Source organism: Musca autumnalis, unplaced genomic scaffold (assembly GCF_047663935.1).
Source record: "Musca autumnalis isolate F117 unplaced genomic scaffold, ASM4766393v1 scaffold_2, whole genome shotgun sequence".
NCBI lineage: Eukaryota > Metazoa > Arthropoda > Insecta > Diptera > Muscidae > Musca > Musca autumnalis.
Genome location: NW_027411755.1, coordinates 52,609,719 through 52,621,474, shown reverse-complemented (window position 1 = coordinate 52,621,474; position 11,756 = coordinate 52,609,719). Strand labels below are relative to the sequence as shown.

Genomic DNA, 11,756 nt, shown 5'->3' with positions numbered 1-11,756 from the left:
TATAGCCACCATAGAACGGTACCTTTCGGTTTTTTGAAGGTTGTGGTCACATTAATCCACCGAAATGGCTGAAATTTGTGGTGGAGGGTATAAAAAGTTCGGCCCGGCCGAACTTAACTCTTTTCTTACTTGTTTTTGACAAAAATCGTCAATTAAATTTTGAAAATCATCAAAAAAGCATTCTTAATTACGTTTTTTGCCGTCTAACATAGTTTTATTGCAGATTATTATGTTATTGAGACTCTCCAGATATTCCGCCACAGCAATAAATCTAGACTAACAAGACTTAAATCAGTTTTCATAAGGTGAGAAAATGTCAAATAACCCAGCATTCCTATTACAACTTAATTTGCTCCCTCAACAAATGTAGATAGATAATGGAAAAATTTCAAAAACTCAATCAGAAATGTCATATGGTGATAGTTTCCAATCGGCCAACATTGTCTAGCAGAAAAACAAAAGAGCTAGAGTTAGTCATCGCTATTTATACCCTACACCACCTTGTGGTAAGTGGTATTATGTCTTTGTGCATTAGTTTGTAACATGCAAAAGGAAACGAGATAAACCCATAGTTCCTTTTGGGGATATACATAGAATCACTTTCTGAGTCGATTTACGCATGTCCGTCTGTCTGCCCGTCTGTTCATGTATTTTTGTAAACAAAGTACAGGTAGCATTTATTGTTCGATTCGCATGAAAATTGGGGAAGATAGTTTTTTTGGCCGAAGGACGAACGCTATTTATTTTGGTAAAAATCGGATCAGATTTGGATATAACCCCCATATATATCTTCGCCCGATTTAAGGCATTTGGTGCACGAAACACGCTATATATATGATCCTTTCCTTACTGGTTTTGTTTAGATAAAAGCGCAATTGTTTCTAGTTTTTGGAAAAAGGGTTCGTTTTTTAGCGCAAAATGGGAAAAAGTACTAAAGTACTATTTACGATTCCAGGTTCTGGAATATAACTATAAATCCACATATTAGATTTGAATATATTTTATTGAGTTCAGTCCTTTATTCAGTATATACAGACATAAATTGGCAATTTTTGTTTTTGTGGTCAAAAATTCTTTGGAAAAATGATCAAACTGCCGCTTTAATATCGATGACATGGTTTTAGTTTAATACACTAAAAATACACAATTTTATAAATCGATCTATATTGTACGCATACAACCGCTTAATGCAGAATTGGAAAATGTTCACTCCCCGGCGAAAAGTAATGCATTATTGTTATACCCATCCACGATGAATAATAAGCAAAATGAAGAACGCCCAATGATTAGTGCAAAATTACATCACTTAGAAAAACCACACAATAGAGTGGTAGTGGTAAAATAAGTCAAAGACCTTGGAATTGTTTTTAACCACTCACATATTTCTGCTAGAAAAGTATTTGGAATGCTAGAAAAATATAGTTCATTCATTCCTGCTACAGGAAAACAATTTTGATAACACAGTCGAAAGGTCATAACCCTTTTGTATACACAATTGTTTAACTTATACCTGTCCGTGTACTCGATAATTTGTACTAATTATTACCAATGCTTCGAATTTTGACAGTTGTTTAATGGAGAAGTTGGTGAAAAAATAGTTTCAGCAACATTTAGTAAAAATTATCGAGTACAAGGACAAATCTTTCGTGACACATTAGTCTTGTTGTATAGGATATAAATAAATATATTAAGAAAAATATTCGCCGCAATATTGTCATTAAAGTTGTCCAATGCACTATACACCTAAAAGGCAAAGATTTCAAGGAATATTAATTTACAAAACGATGAAATTCCACATCTGTCTGGTTACATCCTGATGTAAACTTTAAAAACGCCATATTTCTAGCACTACTTTCACAATCTGATTGGGTTTTTCTGGAACAAATACGGGCAATGCCAACAAATGTCCGGATTGTCGAGTAGAAAATCTCACTATTTTTTACAAGTAGAGCACATTTAAGTGTTCGGTATTAGCAATTACAATTTAAAAAATATTAATATATAACTTCCAAGAGTGATTTAATCATATAAAATAATTTATTTTCCTTACAATTCGTTAATCCGAACAATTTGATAATTCGAACACCGCCGAAACCGTGGTGTAGGGATTATCGCGAATGTACTGTATATATGGGAGCAATATCCAAATCTGAATCGATTCTTACCAAAATAGGGATCGCCCTAGGGCCAAAAAATACCCAATTTTTATGCGAAGTGGTCTATAAATGTGACCTGTGCTTTGTTTTCAAAAAGACATGGCTAGATGGATAAGATGCAGATCATCAAAAGGAACTGTGGGTCTATTTCGTTTCATTTTGCATGTTGCAAACTCATTTACTAAGACATAATACCCTTAGGGTACTAAAATATGGTTATCAGCGCAATCATGAATAAAAATTCCGTGCAGAATTTGTTTCCTTTCCCCAATTTCACAATTTTTTATTTCCGCATTTATGCCCAAAAAAGGAATATTTTTGTCGATTCGACTAGAATACGCCATAATAAAGCGAATCTAGTAGTTTTTAACTTTTAACAAATATATTGATTTTAAAAGAATTTCACTTTTTAAAATTATTTTCCGTGTGGAAAATTCAGAGGGAAATATTCATGATGGCACCGTAAATATTTTTTATATGTTTTTAATAAAATATGCAAGATTTTATGTAATATTCAATATTTTCTTAGTCTTAATTTCTAGCTAATTTGTTATTCTGTCATTCAAATTTGGCCGAGCAGAAACTATCAACATATTTGGATACGTACAATTTGACATTTCTGATTGAGTTTTTGAACAAATTTGTATTAGAAAGCAACTTATGTTGTAATAAGAAGGCTGGGTTATAGGAAATTTTCTAAGTCTTTTAGTCCAGATTTATTGCTGTGGCGGAATAATAATTAATAACATGATAATCTGCTAAGAAATTGCCATTTAACGGCAATAAACTTAATTTAGAACACTTTTTGATGACTTTCCAAATTTAATTTGATGATTTTTGTCAAAAAAATAACTTGCATATTTTGCATATTTTTTGCATATTTTTTGCATATTTTGTGCATATGCAAAATATGCAAATATGCAAAAAAATAAAAAATATGAGCCTGTCATTGCATTCAGTTTTCTTCAAAACGAATTTTGGTCCAATCAGAATTTTCGTATCTTTATTAATAAAAAATATGCAAATATGCAAAATCCGATGTCTATTCATCATGCAACCACAAAATGTTTCGTGGTTGCTGGACGGTTGGACAGTTATCGATAACTACGAAATATCGACATTCAAAACTGACAATGTGTACTGCTCTTTTTATTGAAATGTTTATTTTGTGTTGTTGTTGCTGTTGTGACTTGTAGTCTATATAAGTATGGGAGATAATTTAATTTATTCGTTAAATTAAGTACAAAAGTGTGTGCGTGTGTAAGTATTTATGTGATTTTGAATGTGTCACAAATATGCGTGCACACGTACAACACCTGGGTATATTCATACAAACCTGAACAGTTCGATAGTTGCCGATACAGAGTGGGGTAGAATTTTTTCTTGTACACTGTGGAGATTTGTCATAATTTACGTTTCATTAAATATTTATATAAGTTAGCACATCCCTGCCGAACTAACAAACAACATTGTTGCTTGCTTGGCTGTGTTGTGTTCTTGCTAGGCTACATTGATGGAGTCGTGTTACGTCTAGTGGCGTGATCATGGTGTCAGCACTTTTTGTCTTTTATAACTTAAGTAGTTTAAGTAGAATAAGTTTTTGGATTTCAATAAAGAAACAGTTTATTTAAGCTCACCAAAAGACGAAGAAGTCTTTTATTGTTAACTGGCGCCCAACCGGGTTCAACCCTACAAATATAAAGATCTAAAAAAAGAGATCTATCAGTTTAAATCAGTCCTACGAATATAAAGATCTAAAAAAAAGAGATCTATCATCTTAAATTTAAATTTTGCTGAAAAAGGAAGCTTTACTTAAAACTTGCTGGATTAAGAGGCCTCGCTTAAAATTTGCTGAAAAATCTAAGGATCTACTCTTTTTAAATAACGTAATACTTACTGAAAGTAATATTTACTGGAAGGAAGCCTTACTTAAAACTTGCTGGATTAAGAGACCCCGCTTAAAACTTGCTGAAAAATATAAGGATTTACTCTTTTTAAACAACATAAAGTCATGTAAGTGTGTCACTCATTGAATTTCAAAATTGTGTCCAAAACTGGTGAATTAAGAACTTAATATTTAAGAAAAAACAAAGTGTAGTGCGTGTTTAAAAAATTTTTATCTTTGTGCCAAAAAAAAAAAAAAACAAACACAGTGATTTAGATCTTGTTATAGTCGTAACAATTTTTTGTTTGAAAAGACAATATGAACAGTGAAGAAATGACTGCATTAATAGAATCCGCTGTACGTACAGCGATTCTGGCATATAAAACAGAAGTCGACAAAAAAGTCGACGAGTTAACAAAAAAATTATCGTCCATTTCAGTAGGGCAAACAGATGTGAAACCATACGAAGACGTAAAAATTTATTCATCAATAACGTGTGATGAATCACTTGATATTATCAAATCTTTGCCCGAATTTGACGGGAAAATCGAAAACTATGTTTCGTGGAGACAAGCGGCACATAACGCGTATAAAGTCTTCGAAAAATACGATGGTAGTTCAAAACACTACCAAGCGGTCTGCATTATTAGGAACAAAATTAGGGGGTCAGCAGATGCTGTATTAGCGTCATTCAACACTGTGCTAAATTTTAAAGCGATCATAGCTAGATTAGATTTTACATATTCAGATAAAAAACCAATTCATCTAATCGAACAAGAACTAAGTACCCTCAGACAAGGCGAACAGTCAGTGATTCAATTTTATGACGAAGTAGAGAAGAAACTGTCGTTATTAACCAATAAAACAATTATGAGTTACGACAAAACTCTCGCTTTGGCCATGAATAACAAATATAGGCAGGATGCACTCAGAGTATTTGTTTCCGGATTGAGGAAACCTCTCTGCGATGTGCTTTTCTCAGCCCGCGCTGCTGATCTTCCGTCAGCTCTAGCCTTAGCGCAGGAGGTAGAGGCGAATCACGAAAGATACGTCTTTGCCACATCGTTTGCGAATAGGAATGATGAAAAAAAGTTAAGGTCTGAAACCTCAAAAAAAATTCAGCCAAGAAAACCGTCTGATAGTGGTTGGAACTATAAACAACAAAACTATCATAAACAGAAAAATCCACATTACGAAAATGGTGGTGATGCTAATTTACAGGCTAGAGATCAAATAGAGGACATGGACTTGGACCCAACTTCGTCTAAATTCAGACAACCGACCAATTATGGTAACGGTAAAACTTCTCACAGACAACCATTTAAGCGTCAAGCTGGGTCTGGCCGAAGTACGGGCCCAAAATTTCAAAAAGTGAATAATATGATTCCAGAATCCCATTCAGGAGAAGAGCAGGCGGGACACTATTGTGACATAGCTCAATCCGAATGTGGAGACATAAACGATGAAATAAATGAAGACCGTGACTATGTAAATTTTTTAGAGGCAGGTCCCTACTACCGTTCATAAGGCGGACGATAGCAGGGAAACCAATACGCCTTTTAATTGACACTGGTGCTTCAAAAAATTATATAAAACCTCTCAATGAACTGAAGCATATAATTCCCGTAAGTACTCCTTTTTCAGTTCACTCTGTCAACGGACAAACTCCTATTAAACAAAAATGTTTTGTAAATTTATTCGGCATGAACTCTACATTCTTCATTTTGCCAACTCTAACAACATTTGATGGAATTGTGGGCTTAGACCTATTAAAGAAAATCAATGCAAACATTGATTTAAAAAAAGGATTTATCCTACATAATTCTGGCTCTGAACTAATTGAATTTTTTGAATGTAAAGATGTTAATTTTATAGACGTCGATAAAATTGATGTGCCTTTCGCAATTAAGGCGGATTTTCAGAAAATGTTAAAAAAACGAATAAAGGTTTTTGCTGATCCTAAAGAAGCACTACCTTATAATACAAATATCGTTGCTACCATTAACATGGAGAACGAAGAACCTATTTATTCTAAACTATATCCATACCCAATGGGTGTATCTGAATTCGTAAATTCAGAAATAAAAAAATTGTTGGCAGATGGTATAATTCGACCTTCAAGGTCACCATTTAATAGCCCAGTATGGGTAGTCGACAAAACAGGTGTCGATAATCTAGGCAACCGAAACAAACGTCTCGTTATAGATTTTCGGAAGCTTAATGCCAAAACAATTAGTGATAAGTATCCCGTTCCGAACGTAACAATGATATTATCAAATTTAGGTAAAGCAAAGTACTTTACCACTTTAGATCTGAAATCCGGGTTTCATCAAATTGAACTCGCGGAAAGAGATAGGGAAAAAACGGCATTTTTGCCGTCTCCCATTTGGACTAAAGAATGCTCCTAGTATGTTTCAAAGAGCGATAGATGACATACTAAGAGATGAAATAGGCAAAACATGTTACGTTTATGTTGATGACGTTATTATTTTTTCAGAAACCAAAGAGGATCATGTAAAACATATCGACTGTGTTCTGCTCGATGCAAACATGAGAGTCTCTGTCGAAAAATCAAATTTTTTTAAATCTGAAGTTGAATACCTTGGCTTTGTCGTATCCAAAGAAGGTATAAAAACCGCACCATCAAAGATAAGTGCAATACAAAATTTCCCAGAACCAACGACGTTGTTCGCACTAAGATCGTTTCTTGGGTTAGCAAATTATTACAGATGTTTTATCAAGGACTTTGCCAAAATTGCAAAACCTTTAACTGATATTTTAAAAGGAGAAAACGGTAAAATTCCTGCAACCAAATCCAAAAAGGTTGTAGTCAATCTTAACGCCTTCCAACTGGATGCATTTCACAAACTGAAAAATATTCTATCTTCGGAGGACGTCATGTTGATGTACCCTGACTATAAAAAACCGTTCGACCTTACCACTGATGCATCAGCACATGGTTTAGGTGCTGTCCTATCCCAAGAGGGAAGACCAATCACTATGATTTCTAGAGCATTGTCGGATAAAGAGTTGCATTTCGCAACAAACGAAAGGGAGCTTTTAGGAATAGTCTGGGCTCTTAAAACATTAAGACATTACCTCTATGGTGTGAAGACTCTTAACATCTTCACTGACCATCAACCTTTGACATATGCAGTTTCGGATCGTAATCCGAATGCAAAAATTAAGCGCTGGAAAGCTTTCATCGATGAACATAATGCAAACTTGTATTATAAGTCAGGAAAAGAAAATCAAGTTGCAGATGCGCTATCAAGGCAACTTGTCCATGCGTTGGAGAACGATAATTCGTCAGACATGGCAACAGTCCATAGTGAAGAGTCATTCACTTACACTATGGAAAGCTCAGACAAACCGGTCAATTGTTTTCGCAACCAAATCATTCTGGAAGAGTCGGAATTTCCCACCACTCGAAATTTTATACTTTTCGGAAACAAAACGAGACATATTGTACAATATAGAGATAAAAACGAAATATTGGCCAAAATTGTTGATGCAGTCAACACTGAAGTTGTCAATGCTATTCATTGCGGCCTACCTGTGTTGGCCCACATTCAACACGATTTGATTAGAATGTTCCCTTCAACGAAGTTCCGATTTTGTAGTAAATTTGTCTCTGACATTTTCAACCAATGCGACCAGAGAGAAATTGTCGTAAGTGAACACAATAGAGCTCATCGGGCAGCCCAAGAGAATGTTAAGCAAATCCTTTCAGACTACTATTTCCCCAAAATGGTGAAAATAGCGAATGAGGTTGTTGCCAACTGCAAGACATGTTCAAAAGCAAAATACAATCGGCATCCAGAAAAACACGTTATAGGAGAAACAAAGGTTCCTTCTTATTCCGGTGAAATTCTACATATTGATATTTATTCAACTGATAAAAACCATTTCTTAACTTGTGTGAATAAATTCTCAAAATTCGCTGTGGTACAGCCAATAGCGTCCAGAACGATTCTAGACGTAAAATAACCAATTCTCCAATTAATGAATATTTTTCCAAATACCAAAGTTGTCTACTGTGATAATGAGAGGTCCTTTAACTCTGAGACTATCAGATCAATTCTGAAAAACAGGTTTAATGTAGATATTGTCAATTCACCTCCTCTACACAGCACCTCAAATGGGCAGGTAGAGAGATTTCATAGCACTCTTGCCGAAATCGCAAGATGCTTGAAAATAGAAAGGAAGATCGAGGATACCGTCGAACTCATCTTACAATCAACTATAGAATACAACCGAACAATTCATTCTGTCACGAATGAAAGACCTATTGATACGATACATTCTGCACCCTCTGAGGTAAAACAAAAGATTAAAGAGCGAATCTCTAACGCGCAAAACAGGCAGTTACATTACTTTAATAAAAGTCGTCATGACAAAGTTTACAATGTGGGGGATAAAGTCTTTGTTAGGAATAATCGTAGACTTGGAAATAAAATGACACCACTTTATGAAGAAGCTACTGTCGAAGCAGATTTGGGGACAACTGTCCTAATAAAGGGGAGGGTGGTCCATAAGGACAACCTCAGATAAATTTTAGTTTATATTGATAAAATGTTTTTTTCTGCTTTTGTTTTTTACCTAGGCTGTTACTACAATTTCTTTTCATACTAACGTTGACTCGTGCAAAGATTATTGACTATTCACACTCCGATTATGTCCCAATTTTGGATGGGAAAGCCATCGTTTGGAATGACTATGGGTATCTAAGGCATACAACTAACTTAACAACGTACTTTGAGATACAACGTGAAACTAAAAATGCAATTAGCATATTTCCTCAGACTCATGTAAAAAAGATATTAGAATCCGATTTATTGCATATTGATACTCTTTTAACAACCCTCACCATACATCATCGGCATGCAAGAAGCATTAATTTGATAGGCAAAGCACTTAAGGTCATTGCGGGTACACCAGATGCAGATGATTGGGAAGAAGCAAAATTAATCGAAAAACAACTTGTAGACTCCAACAATAGACAGATAGAAATAAATACAAAAATACAAATTGAAATCGAGAAATTAACAAACGCTGTAAACACGATTCTAAGGACTCGTAGAAAGGAACAAATTGATACCGTAAATCTATTTGAAATTTTAATGGCCAGAAATCGGATGATAGTTATGGAACTACAAAATATAATTTTATCCGTAACTTTAGCTAAAATAAATATTGTAAATCCAACAGTTTTGGACCAGGACGATTTAAAAATATTTATAAAAAATCAGAGCAATGAGCAACACACAGATTTCACCATATCAGAACTAATGTCTTTGTCTAAAGTAAAAGTAATATCAAATGAATATTGTTTGTATTTTATCATTAAATATCCTATTCCAATAAGAACATGTCAGAAAATTTCTTTATTCCCAGTACCTCACGATAATAAAATTATCCAATTCGCTGACACCAACACTGTAGTAGACTGCGAAGGCAAGACGTATTCAGCAACAAATTGCAAGCAAACAATATCTTCAACCTATTGTCAACTTATGCCAAGCGAAACCTGCGCTCAACAACTCATATCGGGTGAATCAGCACACTGTAATACGCAAAGCAATAATCTTGATAAAGTGGCAGAAATCGACGATGGAATTATCATTGTCAATGACGCTATTGCAGAAGTGAAAGAAGCAACCGAAAATGTAAGAAACATAAACGGCACATTCCTCATAACCTTTGAAAAAAATGTGACTGTCAATGGTACACTATTCGTAAATAGAAACAACATTGATATGCGGAAACCAGGAACACCATCATTCCCCTCAATTATTATAAACAACCACAGTGAAATTTTAAGTTTGTCATCTATCCATCAGATGAACTTGCAAAACTTACAATATATTGGCGACCTTGAAAAAGATGCAAGAATGCGACCAATTTTAGTTGGCGGTGTTGTTTTTATGAGTATCGGAATACTCCATTTCATATTGTGCCTCGTCAAACGTAGGACAAAGATAAGAGAACAACAAAGATTTAAATCTGCCGTAGCAATGGCTATAAAGAAGACCGAGGACGGCCTCCACTTAAGTGAGGGGGTAGTTAGCACATCCCTGCCGAACTAACAAACAACATTGTTGCTTGCTTGGCTGTGTTGTGTTCTTGCTAGGCTACATTGATGGAGTCGTGTTACGTCTAGTGGCGTGATCATGGTGTCAGCACTTTTTGTCTTTTATAACTTAAGTAGTTTAAGTAGAATAAGTTTTTGGATTTCAATAAAGAAACAGTTTATTTAAGCTCACCAAAAGACGAAGAAGTCTTTTATTGTTAACTTATATGAGAACCTACTCATAATGTCAATTGCCATAAATCAAAGTAAATGAAATCTATATCATTTATAAGGACACATTCATACATTCATATGCACGCACGCACGAACGCACAAATCATATAACCATACATGTGGACATACTGGTGTACATACATACATACATGTGAATATATATGTACATACATTTTTTAACTAGATAAAAACCACATACTGTTCATTCATTCATTTACCCAGCAAACCAAAATCGGAATAAACATCCGAATTCGGACCGAATTCGATCCGAAAGTCGGAAAAAACATCCGAGTTCGGATGCGAATTCGATCCGAAAGTCGGAAAAAACATCCGAGTTCGGATGCGAATTCGGTCCGAACTCTGACCGAAAGTCATATGGCGTGGTTGACGTGTTCTCTGACCGAAATTCGGATGAAAATCGGAAGTTTTTGCAGACTTTCGGACCGAATTCGGTCCGAATTCTGATGAACTGTCGTATGAATTTCTGATTTATTAACCGACGTTCGGACAGATATCGGTCCGAATTCGGAAGAAAAATCTTATGAAATTCGGAAGTTTTGGACGACTTTCGGACCGAATTCGGTCCGAATTCTGATGAACTATTGTATGAATTTCTGATTTATTTACCGCCGTTCGCACAGAATTTGTTTTTATTATTTAAAAGTGTAAAATGTACACAGTTCATTCATGAAAACTTAAAATCCTTAAATTTAAATGTTTGTTCACCTACTATAAACATATGAAGGGTTTTAATATCATCTTATAGCCTGTTTATATTATAGATTTTTGCAAGGTTAACCTTCTCTATGAGGACTTATTTGACCTAACGGAATTGATATTCGAAACCCAGTGGTTTTCTTAAATCCGTACGTCCAGCAGTGGGAACAACAAATTTATCAACAGGATCTGTGAAATATGTAAAACCATTTTATTAATATATGAAAAAATACATGTCTTCACATACAAAAGTTGATATACATGAAAGTATAAAGAAACTTAACTTTGGCAATATTTATAAAACATATGACTTTCCACGAAATAGCGTTGAAGTTTGACGAAAAAATATTTACTTTCATTAACTTTATAAAAATAAACAAATGTGTATACAACGGTTCACTATGAATGATGTTTAAACACTATCATGCATCAACACGCATAACAAAAATCAACCAAATTTGTTCTCCGTCACAGAAATTAAAACCCGAGCACTCATTTTTTCGTTCGCACTTCATCGGCACATCAAGAAATACACACAATTTGCCCAACATGTGCGAGCGCAACATGTACAATTCTTTTCTCTCTGCTTATTTACAATGAATATAGCCAAAGCAGCACAAGAGAAAAAATAAGAAAAATCCCTTCAGAGAGAGAGAGAGAGAGAGAGAGAGGGAAAAAGTTCGTCAGACTT

The 11,756-nt window shown here is 34.7% G+C and overlaps 1 long non-coding RNA gene across 1 annotated transcript; it reads left to right on the top strand.

Moving 5' to 3' along the window:
• The first annotated feature begins 3,595 nt into the window (after positions 1-3,595).
• LOC141392784 (uncharacterized) lies at positions 3,596-10,321 on the top strand. The gene is made up of 2 exons (XR_012409869.1): positions 3,596-4,169; positions 8,648-10,321. It is a non-coding gene; the product is annotated as an uncharacterized lncRNA (long non-coding RNA).
• The last annotated feature ends 1,435 nt before the right edge of the window (positions 10,322-11,756 follow it).